Raw genomic sequence first — 23304 nt, forward strand, 5'->3', positions numbered from 1 at the left:
GACATCACCACCGCCACTCACCACCTGATGACGAACTCATTTGAACATTTAATTATTTGAAATGTTTGGGTAGGAGTGAGTCTGGCGTTTAGATAACTATACATGTGCTGTCTATTCTAGGATCACATATTGTAGATTAGATGATCTCTTGTTAATGAAGTCATTGGCTGGAGTATAGCTCTGATACTCAGTCATACTCCTATCAATGGCAAATTGACAAACTGATTGACAAAGGACCAGCTGGGAATAAGATGCAATTAGCAATAGAGAGGAGCTATCTTCAATTGAAGCTCTAAAAATTACCATGCAAACAATGAGGCCATGTTTTCAACATAGATGTGGCTACTAGCTGTAAGGTTTCCATTATGCCAATAATGTAAAATATAGAAATATGGAAATATGTGAATAACCCTTTCATAAAATGGAGAGTAAAACTTATGTAAGTCTACGAAGTATTTGTAAGAAATCAAAAACACACGGTAAAAAATATATCAGGGTAATCCATACTATAAAACAATAATGACCCCAAAACTCATTAATAGTAGAGATGAACAAATTTGCTGAGCTTTGAAGCTGGTAGAATGCTTGAATCTTGCAGTGTAATTTAATTCACATTGAAGCTATTATAAGCAAATAAAATGTTTCTCCCAACCCCATAGCATAAAAAAGCATAGTGTGTGTTTTTTTTGCAAGCCTCTTTTCTAGCCATCTTTCTTTTTCCATAAACTTCCATCTTGGCTGCTGCTTTGTTTTTATCATGGGAATCCACGGTTTTTGTTTTATTTAAGGCAAATTCACTCATCTCAAATTAATAGCTGTATAGAAACACCTGAAAAATTTAGTTATTGATGTTCAACTCAGGGCATTGTGTTTTAGTAAAATAAAAGAAAATTATTCAGATCAAACTTGTCAAGGGGCGGAAACTAATACACATTCATATAAGGGGAATGAGTGAAGGTTAAGGAGTGCCAAAAATTAAAGGAACCAATAATCCTCCCAAGAACCTAACAGAGATATAAGGAAATGGTGCTGACAGGGAAAGCAAACTAACTTACTGCTAGAATAAAAAGGGCGTTTACTCAACAAGGTAAACCCCTAAAATAAAATATTCATAATAACAAAATAATCATATAAAGAGGTATTCAAATAATATCAAAACCATTATACTGTCCCTTCTACAATATTATTGGTTCCGATTTGGTATATTTTCAGGAACATGTTCTACAGGAATCACCGTAATATTAAACTTTTTTGGGGGTTTAATTAACAAGTGTCTAGATAAACTGTGTTTGGCTAAGCCGACTTTAGTGTTGTCGCGATGTCCATTCATTCTAGCGTGTAGCGTTTGGGTCGTGCAGCCAACATATTGTAGGCCGCATGAACAGATGATTACATAAATTACAAAAGTGCTTTCACAGGTTAAATGTTGCTTTTACATAAATTTATCTCCTGTAGTGTTAGATGTTATCGATTTTGCTCCGTGCTGAATAATGGTGCAGGTGCAGCAATTTTTTGATCTGCATTTGTTCACTCCTGCATTATTTGTTTGCCTTATAGGGTTAGAACCCCCATTTTTGTCTGGGAACATTACTGGAAGCTATTAGATTTTTAGTTGTGCACCCCCTCCTAAAAGTGATACCAGGCTGATTTGGTAGAATATTTTTTTTTAAAAGAATCCTTTAACAGCAAGTACCAACCACAAAGCAATAAGTCACCATGATTGAGTCGACCCAAAAGTTATCTTCAGGACTATATCCTTTCCACAAGGTGAGATACTATAGATGGCGACTGGCACCAACAACTCGCTCAACCTCATACTCTGGATCTTAAACAAAATTCACCTCAATAATGTCCTGAGGACAATGTGTCCCCTCAAATCTTTTTAACCCCTTAGCCCCCAGAGCTTTTTTGGTTTTGCATTTTCGTTTTTCACTCCCCTCCTTTCCAGAGCCATATCTTTTTTTATTTTTCCATCACTATGGCCATATTATTGCTTATTTTTTGAGAGACAAGTTGTACTTTTGAATGACGCCATTGGTTTTACCATGTCTTGAACTAGAAAACAGTAAAAAAAATCCAAGTGCGGTGCAAAAAAAGTGCAATCCCACACTTGTTTTATGTTTGCATTTTTTGCTACATTCACTAAATTCTAAAACTGACCTGCCATTTTGATTCTCTAGGTTATTATGAGTTAGGTTATTATGAGTTCATAGACACCAAATATGTCTAGGTTATATTTTATCTAAGTGGTGAAAAAAAATTCCAAACTTTGCTAAAAAAAATTGTGCCATTTCAGATACCCTTAGCGTCTCCATTTTTCGTTAGCTCGGATTGGGTGAGGGCTTATTTTTTTCGTGCTGAGCTGACTTTTTAAAGACACCACTCTTGTGCAGATACGTTCTTTTGATCGCCTGTTATTGCACTTTAATTCAATATTGCAGCGACCAAAAAAATGTAATTCTGGCATTTTGAATTTTTTTCTCCCTACACCATCTACACCATTTAGCGATCAGATTAATCCTTTTTTATTGATAGATTGGGCGATTCTGAATGCAGCAATACCAAATATGTGTATGTTTGATTTTTTTATTGTTTTATTTTGAATGGGGCAAAAGGGGGGGTGATTTAAACTTTTTTGTATATATTTTTAAAACTATTTTCTTTAAGTTTTGGCTTGCTTCAATAGCCTCCATGGGAGGCTAGAAGCTGCCACAACTTGATCGGCTCTGCTATATAGAGCTGAGGCTCAGGTCACCTCTATGTAGCAGAATTACTGCATTGCTATGAATGCCGACCACAGGGTAGCACTCATAGCAATCCAGCATCAATAACCATAGAGGTCTCAAGGAGACGTCTGGTTGTTATGCCAACAATCAATGACCCCGATAACGTACTTCCAGCCCAATGTATTTCCATGCCTCCCTCAATTCAAAAATGATTTCATACTTAAAAGGATATTTGTAAGAAAGTCAGACCCCAGGATTTTGTCCTGAATAAAGTAATGAGTAATAATGACATATAGATGCGCATGATCAGAATCTACTCCCTTATTTGTTTATGAGAGAGCTAAGTATAGCACTTGACTATTTCTAGCTGTCCGTTATACAATGAAAGGAGCAGATGTCGAACATCGGTATCTCAGCCCCATCCAAGATGGAGATCCAGAGCACCAATCCCAAGATTGCTGAGAGTCCCAAAGTTTGAACCCTCAACAATCAGTCCCCTATTCTGTTGAAAGGAGGATACCATCTTTTGGTGGGAAGAGCCCTTTAATTTATTAGTTTAAAAAGGGTCTCCTCACCTACTGTATTCTCACCCATCCCTTGTAGATTGTGAGCCCTCACAGGCAGGGTCCTCTCTCCTCCTGTACCAGTTATGACTTGTATTGTTTAAGATTACTGTACTTGTTTTTACTATGTATACCCCTCCTCACATGTAAAGCGCCATGGAATAAATGGCGTTATAACAATAAATAATAATAATAATAATAGCATTAAATGTTTTCATAACCTAACCAATCATCTTATGCAATAACATGATGTGGTAACCGTGTGCACTTCATGACATTGGCACCTGACAGAGGTTTTATCATGTTGGACAGAGGAAAAATTGTAAAGTGAAATTATCTCAATTACTTTTGCATGGGCCAAATTATTATTGCTAGAAAACTGGGCCAGGCCAACTCTAAAACAGATTTATGAAATGGTCAAGTTGAATACTAAAGTGAGCAAATCAATTTGATTCAAATTGAACTTGAGTACAATTTTAAGAGACTCGCATGTCCCTGAAAATTCAAGCAGTTTGTGATTTTATTTGGGACCGTCACCCAAAAACAAATGCCTGCTACCTTGTTTAAAACATGTCAGAAGATTGCATCAGACGCATAAACCTCACATAACCTCACGCATGATCACCCGAGCTTCCCTATAATATCTTGCAGCTCTCACATCAGATTGTAATGCACAGCCAAACACTTACCTAATTACCTACTGAGGTAACTTTTGTTAAGTTAAAATGGGTGTTGGCAGACAATTTTTGCTGGGGGAGTGTACTTCTTCCCCCTGTATTATGTGGCCCAATCATAATCAAACAGCAACACTTAAAGGAAAAAAAGAACACGCCTCCACCATAGTTTAAAGTATGTTTTTCATTGTGTGGGATGTATAATGTCTGACAGCCCTGATTTCCTGATCTAACAGTGATCTGCAACCTTTTAGACTCCAAAACTATTGTGAATTGAGCATCCCTACGAACGCTTGTTCACAATAACCCTTTTATTGTAAATGCACCTTAAGTTTTGGTGGCACAAAGGCTTGTATAATACTGTATGCTTAGTTGGCTACATGATATACTTCATGGGAATCTATACTTATTTATGCTACAAATAAGACAATTATAGCATGATATGTGTCTAAGATTCAGTTACCCAGCAGTGATTTTTTCTTTGTAATGGTTTTCTATTGTTAGAAGCTATACATAATTCCACAGTGAAACATAACTTCTTTTACTGCTTTCACATAATAAAATTGGGCTATTCTTTTTGTTTTGTGAGCTTGTTATTTTTGCTAAAATCTTTTTTTTTTTACTGTGAATGTATGAAACAAAGTAGCAACCTTATCAAAACAAAACAATCACTTTACCTTTAATTGGATTATTTATCAAAGTCCTCAAGAGAATGAGGCACACAATAGGAGATAATGTAAAAGATATTGTATCGAAATCTAACATACCATACACACTGGACTATAAGACTACCTACCACATGTAGTGTCTGCTGTCAAGATGTTAGTAAAAAAAAGTCTTAATATTACAATAAAAGGGGAGCTTTGTTGTTTGTTGTTTCCATGTGTTTATTTTTGTGTTATTTCACCCTCGTGGATGATTTACCTTAAATGTCTTTAGAGTGTAGACTGAAGTATACCTTAGAGCATGTACTGACATTTGGAAAAAATCCTCCTGTTAAAAGCAGTTATACAATTTGTGCTGTAAAGAAAACAAAACCTGTATTTAATTTTAATATAATTAAGTAAGTTTCAGTATATAAACAATAAATAATGTGTCTGTTTTTCTCAGTATATACATTTTTAATTAGATTTTTACCCACAAGTAGATTGTTACCTTCAATGTATGATGGCAAGCTATGGTTATCAATCTTCTATTATGCTGTACAATAGTGTGATTAGATATAATATATAGTACATTATATATAAAAACAATAGAATGGTTAAAAAAACAAGGAAAATGCAATTATATATATATATTGTAGCGTGACTAAAGGGTGTATAGTCGACGGGAGGTATGTATCACAGAGAAGGCTTGTCGCTGTGATGTAACCCGGAGTGTTTTCTTTAATACACATAAAGCAATAAGGAATTGTTTGGTATATTTGGGTCCGGGTTACGGGTAGCTATGAGAGATGGGAGGGTCTGGCTACCCATATACCTCACCCCTGCGTAAGCGGCATAACCATGCCTATCTATGTTTGTTTCAGGACCTGTGGTGATGTCATAACCACATGTCTAATCATGGGACGTTACCTCACCAATGGATGTGGTTTCAGGCTACATAATGGAGGTGTGTAGCACATGGAGTGAGAGTGTTTGGGAGTCTGTCAGGGTGGACACACTTCCATGTGTCCTGGCTGGACACTGCAGAGTGGCCTGTGTGTTGGACGGTTCCAAGTGGGGACAGACGTCCTGAACAGCACACAGAGACCATCTTTAGGCTGGAGAGCCTACGTGCTGGACATGGCACAGCCTGTATGCCTACAGGTCTGAGAGAGAGCGGAGCTCTACTATGGACATTGAGGATTCAACTGTCTGATGTAAGACTGTTTACCTGTTGTTCCTGTTGCTATGTGGTTTATGGAGTGAATAAACCTACATGAACGCTGAAGAGAATGTGCCTCCTGTTTCCTCCTATGCATCCGAGCGAGTACAACCCCTACAATTGGTGTTTCGAATGCGGGCAGCGATCCAAGGAGCACATGTTGCAGCGATGGCTGGTCTGAGCCAGAAGAGTGGACGGTCTTGACAACCGTGAGTAATGCTGATCGGGATCAGTGAGAACTGCTGTATATGGGATACCTCTGTGGAGAAGAGGGATCCGGGAACCTGTGTGGCTGCCACCAACAGGTAACGGATGGAGATCCGTGTTATGCTGATTGGGATCAGTGAAAAAATGTGTTTGGGCTGTAAAGCTGAGAAAGGATGGAGATCCGTGTTGTGCTGACCGGGGTCAGTGTGAAACAAAGAAAGAGACATTGTGTCGGGGCACCTCTGAGGCCAAGAGGTGTCCAGGAACCCGTGCAGGTTGCCAGCGGGTAACGGTCTGAAAACCATGTATTGTGCTTATTGGGATCAGTGATTTTTTTGTAACAGACAGGAGTCTGTGCTATGCTGACCAGAGGTCACTGAGAGACTGTGTTTTTTTTTTCTATAAGCACATGTGCAAGTGCTTGCTGTGGACCGGCGAGTCCATGTATTTCTTTTTTTTTTTTCTTCTGTGATCGACTTGCTGTGGCTCGGTGGGGCCACAAAGACTGAAGGCGTCTGGCGGTAACTCGGCGGGGTTACGAAGTTTTGCTGTGGATCGGCGGGTCCACAAAGTCCGCGGTGCAGAGCCTTATGAAGTGCAGTTGCAGCAAAGGGGGAAAAAAAAGACATTGCTGGTTTAGAGTGTGCAGACTCTTAAAGGGCCAGAGTCACATTGGTGTGCTGTGAAAACTGGGGCCTAAGAGTACTGTGGGAAGTTCAGAATATTGTACTGACTTTTCATCTGGCAAGATGACACAGAGCTGTTCTGTAGAAGTCAATGGAGTGTGCGTGACTGGATCTCTGGACTCAGGGAGCCTGGTGATGCTGGTGAGCGCCACACTCCCTGTCTATCTGATTCCCGGAAGGAAGATGGAAGTTCACTGCATTCATGGGGTCGCTAGGGATTATCCGGTGTCCAGGGTAATCTTTGAGACGCCCACGTTTATTGCCAGCCATGATGTATCTGTAGTCCCAGACTTGCCATTCCCTGTTGTAATAGGCCAGGACTTTGAAAGGTTTTGGGACTTGTGGGAGGAAAGGGGAGTGTCTGGTTGCTCAAAAAGGATCCAGAATGACCCTAAGGGAGCCCCACCACAACAGGCGGCTGTAGTGATTCCGAGTGGTGTGATGTGTGAAAAGGAGATAGCGACATCTAAGGTTAATAGTCCAGAGTTACGGGTGACCGGAAGAAAGTGTGGGTCTGACACGTGTTTAAATGGGGAATCGCTGTTCCAGGATGACAGTGAGAGGGGGTGACTCCTATTCAGACTGTGACTCGAGCACAAAGGGAAAGGAGTGCAGTAAGGAGGAGCTGAGTAAAAATCACAGATCATCATCACGTCGCGGGGGCCGCAGAAAGGCGGGACAAGTTATACCCTCTGAGAAGAAAGATGATGAGGAAGATACAGGGTCAGGTGCAGATAATGTTATTGTCCTTGATGAGGGGGTCACTTTATCTCTGACAAACCCTAGCACTGAGGTGGTTAGTGACGGGCTGGGGTTAGAACAGACATGTAGTAGACCCACATCTGCAATGCCCGCAAAGAGTGAAGTGGCTCAGTATGATGAAGTACCTGATGCTAAAAAAACAGGTGGAACTCTGAAGAGGCAGAGTGTGAGTGGACAAGAGCCCCCGTTTGAAAATTTAATTAAAGAACTGGTGGTGCGACATGTGCTGCCCAAATGAGAGCAGGACCATAACATAGAGCTGCTTAAAGAAACTGTTGAACAAGAAAGGGTCCTGAGGCAAGCAATTGAGCACAAAGTGGGTGACCTAGAGAAGGAGGTCGTTGAACTCAGAGGTCACCTATCAGCGTGTCAGGCCATGAATAGGGCCATATTGAAAGATATGGATGTGCTCAGAATGGCTCAAGAAAAGCATCAGCAGGAGCTTCTCCAGAGAGAGGAGGAACGTCGCTGCCTGGCAGAGGAGTTGCCAATGCCCATCTTGGCGAAGGCTCAAGCGGAAGAAAAGACTGAGGAAGAGTTCATGCTAAAAGCGGAACAAGAGAGTCACCCGGTTGTGGCAGATATCCGTGAAGATGAGACCCCGCTTTTCAAGAGCATAATAGAAGTACCCGAAGACATGCAAGAAGTGTGCGCCAGGAAGGGGGTGCATGAAGCATTTAGAAAGGCAGTAGAGGCTTGTAGTGTGCACTGGGTACCTGAGACTCAGCAATTGGTCATACAGTCGACTAGGGAAGTCACAGTGAAGCGGGTGGCTGTCCTGAGGGATATGCACCTACACTGCCTCCGTACAAAGCAGAAGATCATTTTGAAGAATGATGAAGCCGTTCGACGTTTGGAGCGTGAAAGGAAAGCTCTTAGTCGGCTGGGCTTAGTGGAAGACACAGTCCAAGTACCTAAAGGTCTGGTGGCGAAAGTCATTGGGAAACTTGGGAGAGTGATGCAGGAGATGGTGGATAAATCCGGTCTGAAGAGACTGAGGATACCCGCTGATGAAGAGGTCCAGGTCATGGGTGAAGATGGGATGGTTCCGTTCCTGGTTGTCGGATCCAGAGAGAGTCTTAGGAATATCCACATGCTCCTGGATTATCGCATGGCATACCTAAGGGAGGTAGAGCAGCTGAGACTTGAGAGAATGCAAGTTAATAAACAGCTGCTAGAGAGGCGAAGAGGTGCTCTAAAGCCTGGAAGACCTCAAGCTGAAGTTAACAGAGGATATAGGGGTAAAGTGAAGAGCTGCTCTCCGAAGAAAGACAATAGGAGAGATCAAGAACCGAGAGAGAACCGAAGGTGGTCAGATGGAAGAGTTAGAAGTAGTGACTCCTCAGTTAGTTCAGGGCTCAGTGACCTAAGCGGGAGATCCTACAGCAGACGAGATGACAAGGGGTCATCGTTGTCAAAGGATGTGATGGAAAGGGATGACGAATGCCGACGAAACGGTTCAATAACAGGCTCTGACTTAGAGAGACGGTTTGACTGTCAGGGACGACTGAGAGGGGTCTGTAGTCGGTTTAGGACAAGTGCCAAGCCCCACGGCTTTAGGCAGAGGGGGAGGTATGTAGCGTGGCTAAAGGGTGTATAGTCGACAGGAGGTATGTATCACAGAGAAGGCTTGTCGCTGTGATGTAACCTGGAGTGTTTTCTTTAATACACATAAACCAATAAGGAATTGTTTGGTATATTTGGGTCCGGGTTACGGGTAGCTATGAGAGATGGGAGGGTCTGGCTACCCATATACCTTACCCCTGCGTAAGGGGCATAACCATGCCTATCTATGTTTGTTTCAGGACCTGTGGTGATGTCATAACCACATGTCTAATCATGTGACGTTACCTCACCAATGGGTGTGGTTTCAGGCTACATAATGGAGGTGTGTAGCACATGGATTGAGAGTGTTTGGGAGTCTGTCAGGGTGGACACACTTCCATGGGTCCTGGCTGGACACTGCAGAGTGGCCTGTGTGTTGGACGGTTCCAAATGGGGACAGACGTCCTGAACAGCACACAAAGACCATCTTTAGGCTGGAGAGCCTACGTGCTGGACATGGCACAGCCTGTATGCCTACAGGTCTGAGAGAGAGTGGAGCTCTACTATGGACATAGAGGATTCAACTGTCTGATGTAAGACAGTTTACCTGTTGTTCCTGTTGCTATGTGGTTTATGGAGTGAATAAACCTACATGAACGCTGAAGAGAATGTGCCTCCTGTTTCCTCCTATGCATCCGAGCGAGTACAACCCCTACAAATATATATATATATATATATACATATATATATATATATATATATATATAGTGCCTTGGGAAAGTATTCGGCCCCCTGGAACTTTTCAGCCATTTCACACATATCATGCTTCAAACATAAAGATACCAACTGTAAATTTTTGCTAAAGAATCAACAACAAGTGGAACACAATTGTGAAGTTGAATAAAATCTATTGGTTATCTTACATTTTTGCGGAAATTCAAAAACTGAAAAGTGGGGCGTGCAATATTATTCAACCCCTTTAACTTAATACTTTGTTGCACCACCTTTTGCTGCGATTACAGCTGCAAGTCGCTTGGTGTATATCTGTATCAGTTTTGTACATCGAGAGACTGAAATTCTTGCCAATTCTTCCTTGGCAAACAGCTCGAGCTCAGTGAGGTTTGATGGAGATCATTTGTGAACAGCAGTTTTCAGCTCTTTCCACAGATTCTCGATTGAATTGAGGTCTGGATTTTGAGTTGGCCAATCTAACACCTGGATACTTTTATTTGTGAACCATTCCATTGTAGATTTTGCTTTATGTTTGGGATCATTGTCGTGTTGGAAGACAAATCTCCGTCGCAGTCTCAGGTCTTTTGCAGACTACAACAGGTTTTCTTCAAGAATGGTCCTATATTTGGCTCCATCCATCTTCCCATCAATTTTGACCAAGTTCCATGTCCCTGCTGAAGAAAAGCAGGACCAAACTATGATGCTGCCACCACCATGTTTGACAGTCGGGATGGTGTGTTCAGGGTGATGAGCTGTGTTGCCTTTATATCAAACATATCGTTTGGCATTGTTACCAAAAAGTTCGATTTTGGTTTCATCTGACCAGAGCACCTTCTTCCACATGTTTGGTGTGTCTATCAGGTGGCTTGTTGCAAACTTTAAACAACACTTTTTATGGATATCTTTGAGAAATGGCTTTCTTCTTGCCACTCTTCCATACAGGCCAGATTTGTGCAGCGTACGACTGATTGTTGTCCTATGGACAGACTGTCCCACCTCAGTTGTAGATCTTTGCAGTTCATCCAGAGTGATCATGGGCCTCTTGGCTGCATCTCTGATCAGTAGGGTTGAGCGAAACAGATCGGCACTTTTCAAAAGTCGCTGACTTTTAGCAAAGTCAGGTTTCGTGAAACCCGACCCAATCCCACTCTGGGATCGGGTCGGTGGTCGGCGATCTGTACTCCAAAGTCGGGTTTCATTTTTTATATATATATATATGTCATAGAGACACATATATATGTATATATTTATATTTATCTCAGCGCGATAATGTTGAAAAGCCGGTAATTCAATTGCCGGCTTTTCATTTCTCCTGCCTAAACCCGACATGATATGAGACATGGTTTACATACAGTAAACCATGTCATATCCCCTTTTTTTTTGCATATTACACACTACTAATGTTAGTAGTGTGTATGTGCAAAATTTCGGCGCTCTAGCTATTAAATTTAAGGGTTAAATCGCGGAAAAAATTGGCGTGGGCTCCTGCGCAATTTTCTCCGCCAGAGTAGTAAAGCCAGTGACTGAGGGCAGATATTAAAAAGGGTTAAAAAAAACACACACACATTATTAAAAAGTATTTTAATGAAATAAACACACAGGTTGTTTAAACATTTTATTGCTCGCTCAATCCACCTGAAGACCCTCGTTCTGTAACAAATTAAAAATAATAGACCAACAATATACATACCTTCCGTTGATCTGTAACATCCCATGCGGTAAATCCATCTGAAGGGGTTAAAATATTTTACAGGATTTACATCGTGGGACGTGACAGATCATCGGAAGGTATGTATATTGTTGGTTTATTATTTTTCCTGTGTTACAGAGCGAGGGTCTTCAAGTGGATTGAGAGTACAATAAAATATTACAAGAAACTGTGTGTTTATTTCATTAAAATACTTTTTAATAATGTGTGTGTGTTTTTTTAACCCCTTCATACAATTGAATTAATAATGGATAGGTGTCAGAATTGACGCCTCTCCGTTATTAATCTGGCTTAATGTCACCTTACAATAGCAAGGTGACATTAACCCTTCATTACCCCATATCCCACAGCTACACAGGAGTGGGAAGAGAGTGGCCTAGTGCCAGAATGGGCGAATCTTACAGATGTGCCTTTTCTGGGGTGGCTGGGGGCAGATGTTTTTAGCCGGGGGGGGGGGGGGGCAAAAACCGTGGACCCTCTCCAGGCTATTAATATCTGCCCTCAGTCACTGGCTTTACCACTCTGGCGGAGAAAATTGCGCGGGAGCCCACGCCAATTTTTTTCACGATTTAACCCTTAAGTTTAATAGCTAGAGCGCCGAAATTTTGCACATACACACTACTGACATTAGTAGTGTGTAATATGCAAAAAAGGGGGATATGACATGGTTTACTGTATGTAAACCATGTCTCATATCATGTCGGGTTTAGGCAGGAGAAATGAAAAGCCGGCAATTAAATTACCATTTAAACCATTTAAACATAGGAAAAATAGAGCACAAAAAGTGACCTGGCCTCAGAGACCAAAGCCAATATTACTAATAAATAAATAGTCCTACCAAACAGTACACATTGAAACTAGAGAAGTGAATGAAATAAGTACATCAGAAAATATGGGATCAAGCAACCACCTTTTTTTTATATAAAGCTTGGAAAGCCTGTAAGTCCGAGTCTTATTGATGGATGTCACAGTATCTAGTTGTTTTTAGAAAAAAATACAACAATTTTATGCAAGAAATCTTACCACCTGCCGATAGCGGATTGCTATTTAAAAAAGATTGTTATTGCTTTTATGATAAGTTAATCTACACAGCCGGTAATAGCTAATGTTTTAAAAACCATTCAGTCCATAAAGATTAATTTGCTTGTAAAAAGGTGAAGAGCCACTCAGGCCTGAGGGAATATTTGTCAATTTTTATATGGCTGTAATTTTATAGCTGCACCATAATGGATCACATGGGACATCTTTACTTCCATTGGTTAGTGTCAGCGATGCCGGTATACTCAACAACATAATAATGATGCTAGATTAAAGTTAGGTCATTCAGTCACCATCACTTGTAATGACAGTTTGAATATTTTACAGACCATAATTGCTTTTCTAGGTTCAGAATCAAAATTTAATTAAAGCCTGAAGGCCTAGCTGGAAAACAAATGCAATGGAAGATCCCAATATGCTGCAACAAGATGCACATAGGGCGAGAAGAAGAATGTGCTAAGTGACCTCTAAGGAATCTCCACTATGATCTGTCTGTGCCTTTGGCAGACAGTTATTTTTTTGCAAAAAAAAAGATATATCAAGCTAAATAACGTAAAATTAATTTAAAAAATTTAACAAAATTCACACATTGAATGAAAAGATTCCCTAATAACCCACATTCTGAAAAAAACAATGCAGATGTTATCCCCAATATAAAACTGTTTTTGTTAGTTTATTTGCTATAGATAGCAACTGATTTTCTCATACGAGTGCTATCTATGGTTTTCACGGATAGCATTCGTACCTATGACATTCTATGGGGCTTTGCATATGTCCGATTTTTTTTCCCCGGACAAGGAAATAAATTAATATCTCCATATTTGAGGCTCTAGAGAATTAATAAATTTGAGTGGAATTGAATTGTACTCAAATTTTGCAAAATCCACATTCATCAAAATGTGGATTTTTTTGTAATTTGCTTTCATGCAAATTCAGCAAAATGGTAGCCGCTGGCCAGCAATTTTGTAAACCAAAAAAGCCATCAAATGTTTAAAAGTTTAAAAAAATCTATACTCACCTTACTTCTAACTTTCTGTCTGGTCCTCACCACATTTTCAGATTTGCGCCACTAATACAGAATTCCCTGGGCTGACAACTCTGGGTCAGGACTTTTGTTTTTTATGAGGCTTGAAGAGATTCTATGCAAGTGTGCAAAAAGCCACAGCATTGTGACTTTGCATTGACATGAGCAGAACTCTCTCATTCCTCATCAAAGCTGGATGTCCAGGCCCAGTGTGAGAGATCTGGGAATTTCAGCATGAGCAGCAACAACCTAAAGAAGTGATAAGGACTGAATAGGTCAAAATGAAAAGCAAAGGGGCTAGAGAGGTGAGTGGTGAGTATAAGTGTTTGGTTTTTGTACGTTAAGCTTATTATGCTCTGGAGCATGGAAAAACTCTGGAGCATGTGACATTAAAGCTCTGAAAATAACTTCTCCACAAACAGAAATGAGCGAATTTGCTTGAGTTCCCTCTTATTTGGCAAGTTATAGCACTTACCGAATAAGCTGCAGAGGGAACCTGGGTTCCTGAATCGTGCCAGCTGATCAGCTGATCAATGCCGCAGCTGCATGTGTCACGGCTGTGTCACAGTCACAGCACATGCATGGAGAGCATGTGCTGTGACTGTGACACAGCCGCGACACATGCAGCTGAAGCGCTGATCAGCTGATCACCTGGCATCATCCAGGAAGTCGAGTTCCCTCTGTAGCTCTATCGGTAAGCCCTATAGCTTGCTGAATAAGAGGGAACCTGAACAAATTCGCTCAACTCTATCCACAAATTGAATTTCCCCAAAAATTCTGTGCAAACAAGCAAGTTTGAAATTCACCTGATCTGTTAACCTCTAGCCACTTTTTATCTTCTACCAGCCTCCTGAACTTTTAAAATCTGCCCAGCTGAAGACTGCCATGAGGGCCAGATAGTCTCCATCTACAAGCTCAGAAACAATAAAAAATTAAGATAGAGTCTGTAGATAGAAAATGGTGAAAAATGCAAAATAAACATCATATATTGATCTAAAATAGAGATATTCATGATGTGCACATACATAAAACATAATTTTAAACTAGGTGTACACTTTAAGTGCAGATTACAGATGAGTGGATCAGGTAAAATTCGATTTTGTGAGTGTTTTTTCCTTGGAAATTTGAATCACACATAATGTACAATAACAAATTGTATTGTGGTACCGTGTTAGCCAGAAAAATCGATGTGAATATTTTTCTGCCAAATGATGCCAGAAGTATTCTAGGAGTGATACCTTTATTGGCTAACCAGAAAGGTATCACTCCTAGAATACATCTGGCATCATTTGGCAGAAAAATATTCACATCGAATCACACATAAGTTATTCTCTATGAATATAAGGTTTCTTATTACACCTCAAAACCATACAGATGCAAAATATTATATGCATTATTCGAGTTATATGCATAATATAATATACCGTATTTTTCTGACTATAAGACGCACTTTTTCCCCCAAAATATTGTGAGGAAAATAGGGGGGTGCGTCTTATAGTTTGAGCGCAGGCTTACCGTTTGGTTGCGGCAGTGGTGTGGTGTGGTGTGGCGGTGGCAGAGGTGCGGTGATGCTGTGGCACGGTGGCCGGTACAGCATGCACCTGAGCAGAGTCCCTTCCTCAGGTGTGATGACACCGTGGCCTGGTATCCAAGGCGAGCAGCAGAGCCCGGTGAATCACGGGTTTCAGGAAAATGGTCGAGGGAGGCTGCGCATGCGCAGATTGAGATCTCAGCTTCAGGAAAATGTCCACCGCAATCTCCATCTGCACATGATCTGCTTCCCACAGCCATTTTCCTGAAGCCCCGGGAAGCAGAGTACTCAATCTGCGCACGCGCGGTGTTAGGGTTGGCGGAACGCACCGAACATATTTATTAAGTAAGATTGGTGCGTTCGCCACCCGGGATCCACTGTGCAGAAAAGAACCTGCTGCTAAGTAAATGGTGGCACTATATGGCGGTATAATGTGAATACACACACGGGTTAACTTCACCTGTGTGAAGGAAGTGAACCCTGTTGCATCACAGGGCCGCAGTACTGCACCAAGAGCGCAAGCAAGGAGTCTCAGAACTCAATCCCAAGACACAGGATTTGAGTTCATACAGACCTCATGCGCTCGACACCGCAACTGGGGTGTCAGAGTGACAGAAATAATAATAATAAAGATGCACGAGAGTGCGTGCAGTGCCGCACTGGCGGACGCCACTAACCACCCAGGCTTGGGTCAGGAAAGCGCTGTGAAAGCACACGGCGCCGCACTGGCGGTCACAGCAATTAGACGCTGTATTGTGTGTTACGTGCTGATGGCTAAGTCAGGCGCTAGATAGCAATCATCCACCTTCCACGAGCAGTCATACAATAGGGAGGGGATTTTAAAGAATGACTTTCACTCACAACACACACACGTTTACAAATGTATACTAGCGCATGGCCGTCCGGTCATGCGAAGCTTATATAGCTGCAGCACGTTCAGGACCTTTCAAAGAAGGACCAATGGAGTTGCAGCAGTACCTGAGCATGTGACCCTAGATCTCCACTGAGAGATCTTGCCTTGGGCATGCTCAGTATGTGCAAAGCAGGACTTAGTCCTAGCACCTACAAGACCTTCCAAGAAGGACCAATGGAAGTTGCTGCAGTACCTGAGCATGTGACCCTAGATCTCCACTGAGAGATCTTGCCCTGGACATGCTCAGTGTGTGCCAAGCAGGACTTAGTCCCAGAAAAGCCTGCTCGCTGCAGATCAGTGCAGGGTACAATAGCAGAGCCTGGAGAGGCAGTAGTAACCCTTTGCACAGTATCAGTCTCAGCGAGACACTGGGAGCGACGTCTCCGCTGAGCAGGCTCCACTGCGGCCGATGCAGAATGGGAGACCGCAGCAGACACGGATCGAGATTCCCCCTGTGCAGCAGAGGAAACGCGACTCCTAACACGCGGCCTCAGGAAGATGGCCGCCGCCACCGAGAAACCCCTGAATAACCTGGCTCTGCTTCTCACCTTGGATACCGGGCCATGGTGTCACCCCACCTGAGGAAGGGACCCTGCTCATGTGCACTCTATACGACCCACCGCACCTCTGCCGCCATCACACCACTACCGCAACCCCCCATCGACACCAGGTCGCGGCATCGCCCATCTTAGCAGGAAGAGACCCTGCTCAGGTGCCTGCCATACTGCCTAATGCTCCTCAGCATCACTGCACCTCTGCCACCACCATAATGCATCCTGTGACCCTGCTGTACCACTGCCAGCCCTTAGGTAGGATACCTTAAATTCGGACAATTAGATGGACCCCATCTTATAAAAATCTTTTTTTCTGCTATTTTTACCAGTCCAAAGAAGTGAGAATATGGATTTTAATTTTCATTATTTTGATGGCTTTTACTGTTCAGAAAAAATGGTGAACATCGGACACTATTTTTCTGAATCCACGTGGAAGCAAATGACAAAAAAATCTGCATTTTGGCAAGAGCAGATTTTTGTAAAATTCATAAAGAGTTCAATTCCACTCTAACTTATTCACTCATCTCTAGTGCAGATGTCAGCCTAGTTTAAAACAAGTGCATAATAAGCATTTATTGACCGAGTCAATGCACAGCTGTAATATTATGGTGTTGTATGAGCACTGTAGTGCCTGTCGATATCAATTATTCCTTTTGAAGCCGCAGCATGTGTTAACTCTCATAGTTTCAAAGATATTTCAGCATGTTTTGACTCCAGTGTAAAATGAGCATGAATCTTTACCTACAATATTGAGTGCTAATTTACTCAAGCAAGAAGTAATTGAAGCAGCAGAAACATTGAAATCGCAACCTCAATGCCCTACATTTAACCCTGCTGTTCTGTTGGTCAAAAATTACCGACTTTGAACTTCAATATTCTTTAAAATATTCAAGATGCGGCTCTGAAACCCGTGGCCGACCAACCCATCCTCATTTAAGTCAATCAACCACAAGTTTCAGAACCGCATCTTGAACACCCCAAAAAATACCAAAGTTCAAAATAGGTCTCCCCAGACCGAACAGAACAGCAGGGTTAATATTTTGTTTATGTCACATTTTGAGAGAAATTTCATACACTGAAAATTTGTATCATTTACATCTGTAATTGTGGCAAATTTGCACAAAAATGTAAGATATTTATTTTATTCCCAAATAATCAGACAATTTCAAAAATGACTGTCATTAAATTTTGGTCCAATTCTCTCTTTCACAATTTATAAATGTGGTCCACTGAGTAGTGAACAGTTTGATCAATTCTCCTATATAATTAATTAGACTACTAAAACTAGGCAAGACATCAAATTCAGAAAAGAGCAAACCTCTGGATGTTTGGGTTCAGCGAACAGTTAAAAAAAGGTTTGGTTCAGGTATCAGAACAGTACCCAAACAGTGCCTGAGCTCGAACCAGAACCTGGACCCCATTCACTTGAATGTGGGGGCCAGAACATCCAGTGTGCAGTGTCGTCTGCATAACAGCACAGCAAACACTGCCTCTGATCGGTGGTAAAATCATTACCATCGGTCAGAGAGCTGCCGTTCCCACGCTGGCAAATGACAGCATAAGTATGCAACTGTAATCAGATCTAAAAGTTTACCTCCGGTCACTGGTATCAGCTGATGAGACTACTACTCCCATCAGCCGACGCCTGCTGCCGCTAATAACAGAGCAGGAGCGCCTAATGGGAGTATTCGAATGAACAAGGATAATTGTGTGCATTCTGGTCAAGGACACGGAGGTGCTAGTAAAACAGACCGTGTAGTCAAGTCAATAGTAGAAGAAAAAATACAGCACACTCGAAACTGGTATGATGCAAAAAGGTATATGCCAGATTTATTCAAGAAAACAAGTCAACAATTGCCACTATGATAATTCGTAGATAGAAACCCGACTTTTCGACCCTCCCGGGTCTTATTCATGGGGTTACTTAACTCTTTTGATACACAGACATAGGAGTGGCAGTGATAAAAGGCAAGACAATGGTCCTTTTATGGCATAACCTTATAATGGGTCCAATAATTGCTCCTGTGGTATAGGTAGAGGGGTCCTGTTTAGGGTGAGCCACAGCATATAAAGAAGTCCTTATAATAGGTCCATTGAATGCTCCTGTGGCATAAATAGAGGGATCCTGCTTAGGGTGGGCCGCAGCATGTGGAGCTGTCCTGCTCTGTCCTGTGTCCGGAGGTCAGCGGCGCATCCCACGCCCAGCTGTGCTGTCCTGGATTGGAGGTCCACAGGAGCATTCACTGGACCCATTATAAGGACTTCTTTATATGCTGCGGCTTCGAGTGTGCGGTATTTTTTCTTCTACTAATGGGAGTATTCATCAGCTGGTCCCTACGGTCTAAATGCTCTAAATAAATAATTAAAAAAAAACTGCATGGTTCCCCTGTATTTTTGATAACCGACCAGGCAAAACTGACAGCTGCGGGCTGCAACCTTCAGTTGTCAGCCTTAGCAAGGTTGGTTTTCAATAACAGAGGGGTCTTCGCACAATTAAAAAAAACATTATTTAAATAAATAATTTTAAAAAACGGTGTGGGGTCCCACCATTTTTGACAACCAGCCAAGCTAAAGCAGACAGCTAGGGGCTACTATTCTCAGGCTAGTAAGGGGCCATGTACATTGGCCCCCAGCCTACAAATAGCAGCCCACAGCCACCCAGAAAAAGTGCATCTATTAGATGTACCAATTTTGGTGCTTTGCCCGGCTCTTCCCACTTGCCCTGTGGTGGTAGCAAGTGAGGATCATAATTGTGGGGTTGATGTTACCTTTGTATTGTCTGGTGAAATCAAGCCCATGGCTGAGTAATGGAGAAGCGTAAAGATTTTGCCGCAATCACAGCCTTAATGGAAATTCGATCATTTACCGAATTTTGAGGAAAATACTCGGGAATCCGTATCTGAATGTGCAATGCTTGTGCTGACTTTGAGATTAGCAAATGTTTTCTGAACAAGCCGGCTTGCCTCTAGTCAAGTTAAACACTGAAATACGCAGTATGCTATGAATAAGCTAATATAAATAAGAAGGATCACTAATAATCCAAGATTTGCATAAATGGACTTACACAGCAGATAAGCACCTCTGAATAATCAATAATCTTAGAATAGATTGTACTTATATCTATCTGAACTGCAGAACAAGTTGGCGAAGATGAATTTAACACATGAGACAGGCAGAAGCCTTGTATAAGTTGAGTTATAATGTCTGATTTTCTACACATGTTGAATTATGCCATAATTTCCCAATTTAATATTCTCAGTTGTAAAATGCAAGCAATTTATATTAGTTAGAGGCACAGAAAGAATGAATCTGTCATAGTTAAAACTGGAATAATGTCCTTTAATTATTCCTTGTGAATAATGTTTTTAAGATGAAAAATCAATTTTGCATAAAACATGCATCCCATATTCTAGTGTATATTTTTCTTAATATTTCAGCATACGTCTTGGTTTTATTCCATCCTTGTGGAAAGATTTCTATTCTTTCATAAGTACATTTGCATTTTTGTGGTTTCTTGCAAAAGTACATTTATACTTCATCCAGTATTCTTTGTTCCTCTTCCATTCCTGTATTTTAAGCTTTTGATTATTGAATACATTCAGCAGGATCATTTGAAAAACTCCTGCTATATGTACTTCATAGCCTTGAAGCACTGCGTATTGTTTGTTATACTTGTATGCCTTTATGTTGAGATCCCAACGTACTGTTTACAAGTCATTTGTTGCTAACATCTTGGTGCCATATACCAAAGGACTAGGGATTCTGTTCTCTCACCCCATCTTTATTCCAAAATTCTGTTTGGGTACCAGAACTGTAACCAAAACAATGGGGGACATTCAAAACTGAACTTTTGAGCTGTAAAATATTTTCTCCCTCTGTAATGAACTTCCACAGGTACTGAGAACATTACAACGGACTTCTAGGAGAGATCCATTTTTGGTGTTTCTAACTGGACATTTAAGTTTGGGCTCGCTCATCTCTACAAAGGATATTTAGAGTCCATGGTTTAATGGGGCCGAGTAATTTTGACAGCCATTGTTAGTCAGACATTTTTATTTTGGCTTTTTGGCATATACAACTTACTTGAGCTCATAATGTTAGGGTTAGCGGAGTGCACTAAATAATATAAAGGGAGAAATGAGGTGCATTCGCAGCCCAGGGTCCCCGTGCAGAGATGGAACCTGCTGCTGAGTAATGGAGGATGAACGCTTGCTCACACGTGGGTTAGACCTCACGCAGTGTGAATGGAAGCGAACTCTGTTGCTTCACAGAGTCACTTAAATGAATGCTGTGCCCTGTTAATAGTCACAGGGTGCAGCTGGTGGATGCTGGTGGGATCCCTATTATTCATCCCCTCTATTCTTGTGATTGGACTCGCTCTGACCCTCGGTGGCTTTTGAGCCCACGCCTGAGTACACCCTGAGTCAGATGCTGAGTCCAACGGAGTTCCCAACCTACACTGACCTGTTGTAAGGACTAACTAAAGATTTATAGCACAGAGTGCATACAGTGCCGCTCTGGCAGAAGCAACTAACCACCCTAACTAGGGCTAGGAAAGCACACTGGTTGCCCATGGTGCCGCACTGGCGGTGGCTGCTAATTGATGCAGTAATTTGTGTCTAGTGCTGGATGGCACAATCTGGCACTAGGTAGCTCAATCACCCAATAATTTTCAACAACGCTAGGGATGGGAATGATTAAGGATCTTTCACCAGTTTCAGTCATACATACATACACAAACGATTTCACATTTATACTAGTGCATGGCCGAGTGGCCATGTGGACCTTTTATAGCTGTAGCCTTCCGGGACCTTCCTAGTGATGCAATCGGAACTACAAGAGGACCTGAGCCTGTGACTCCTGACCTCCAATGAGAGGTTGTCCTGTGGGCATGCTCAATAGAGGAAAAGCAGGACTTAGTCCCTGAAACATCTGCTCACCGCTGATCAATGCTTTTTACAAAGGCTGAGCCTGGAAAGGCAGCTGTAACCAAATGCACAGTATCTGCTTGAACCAGATGCTGTGATCGATGTCTCTGCTGAGCAGGCTCCACTGCGGCTGGAGGAGAATGGGAGACCACAGCGAACACTGTGCAGTGGCGGGAACTTGACACCTAACACATAAATGTTCAACTTGAAGCGCGTACTGGTTTTAGACGATCATTCAAAAAGATGATCAGCTGTATATATCTATCTCTCCTTCACTAGTCTCACTGTTGTCAGGGCCAGCCCCAGCAATACTAAAGTATAATGAGCACCTAATGGACATACAAAAGCCTATACAGCTGTTGCAGTTTCCAGTGAGAAGTAATTATTAAGCTTCATAGGAAGCTTAATAAAATTATACCATTATATCTGCGATACGGTGTCTTATTCCAGAGAAATCCACATTTTTCATAGCATGTAAATGAGCTTTTAAGATCTGTGGGTCGGACATAGATCTCCCTGAGAATCTGCCTCCAATGTTTATGGTAAATGAAAGGAGGCATTACCAGTGTGTGAGACATGTAATGAATGTCAGTCTGTACTTCTGAAATACATGTCTCATCCTGGTAATGCCATCATCATTGGGTTATACAATGTTAAATTATCATTTAAACTAAGCTCTAGAGACAGATTCTTGGGGACATCTATGTCCGGCTCTTAAATCTTTACCTTGTAAGAAATTCATGGATTTCCCTGAAATAAAACATCAGATCACAAATATCAAGGTATTATTTTAATTAAGCTGTCAATGTCTTGAATGCCCATATAGATGGCTTAGGAAGATTGATCCTACTAACAAATTCCTTTTAAGTGAATTGCTGTAAGGAACATTATAAAACTGATAAAATGCAATCTATGGTTTATCTTAAGGATTCAAATTACCCTCTGTTAGTAGCATGTTGTCTAGAGACAAAGAAACCATAAGGAATTGATCTCTTTTGCTTCCTTGATATAAAAGTAATGAAATTACATATAAATCTAACCTAATATAATGTAATGTAAATCTGTGAAAATTATATGAATATGAAAATTATTTGTGTATTAAATAATATTAATCTATATTAAATTATCAATTATAGGATTAATAACAAGTCCTGTGGGATTGACCTTTCATGGTTCATATCTCTCTGATTTCAAATTATATGATCTTAGAAATTAAAAAGTCTGTATTTTATCCACAAACAATGACACTTGTGTCCATAAGCTGTATCTAATATTTGAGCTCAGCCACATGTTTTGAAATATCAAATAAGACCTGCGGGCAAAAGTCACAAAACAGCAATCCCATTATCTATTACTATACTACACTTAACTTCAGAATTTACAAAATGTATCTCCTTTGTCTAATCTTGTCCGTGACCTATCATAACTCTACTGGAAGATCTACGGCTTTAAAAAAATTGTAGTTGGCATGATATCACCAGTCATAGTACAGAAGTACAGTACAGACCAAAAGTTTGGACACACCTTCTCATTTAAAGATTGTTCTGCATTTTCATGACTATGAAAATTGTACATTCACACTGAAGGCATCAAAACTTTGAATTAACACATGTAGAATTATATACTTAACAAAAAAGTGTGAAAGGTGGCTACTTTGAAGAACCTAGAATATATGGCATATTTTCAGTTGTTTCACACTTTTTTGTTAAGTATATAATTCCACATGTGTTAATTCATAGTTTTGATGCCTTCAGTGTGAATTTACAATTTTCATAGTCATGAAAACACAGAAAAATCTTTAAATGAGAAGGTGTGTCCAAACTTTTGATCTGTACTGTATGTGTGTC

General features: G+C 41.1%; 1 protein-coding gene across 6 annotated transcripts in view; it reads left to right on the top strand.

The window, feature by feature from the left end:
• Positions 1-23304, top strand: part of TENM1 (teneurin transmembrane protein 1) — a 1319573-nt gene that overhangs the window by 412208 nt on the left and 884061 nt on the right. The window lies entirely within an intron of this gene.

This window comes from Ranitomeya imitator, chromosome 2 (assembly GCF_032444005.1).
Source record: "Ranitomeya imitator isolate aRanImi1 chromosome 2, aRanImi1.pri, whole genome shotgun sequence".
Lineage (NCBI taxonomy): Eukaryota > Metazoa > Chordata > Amphibia > Anura > Dendrobatidae > Ranitomeya > Ranitomeya imitator.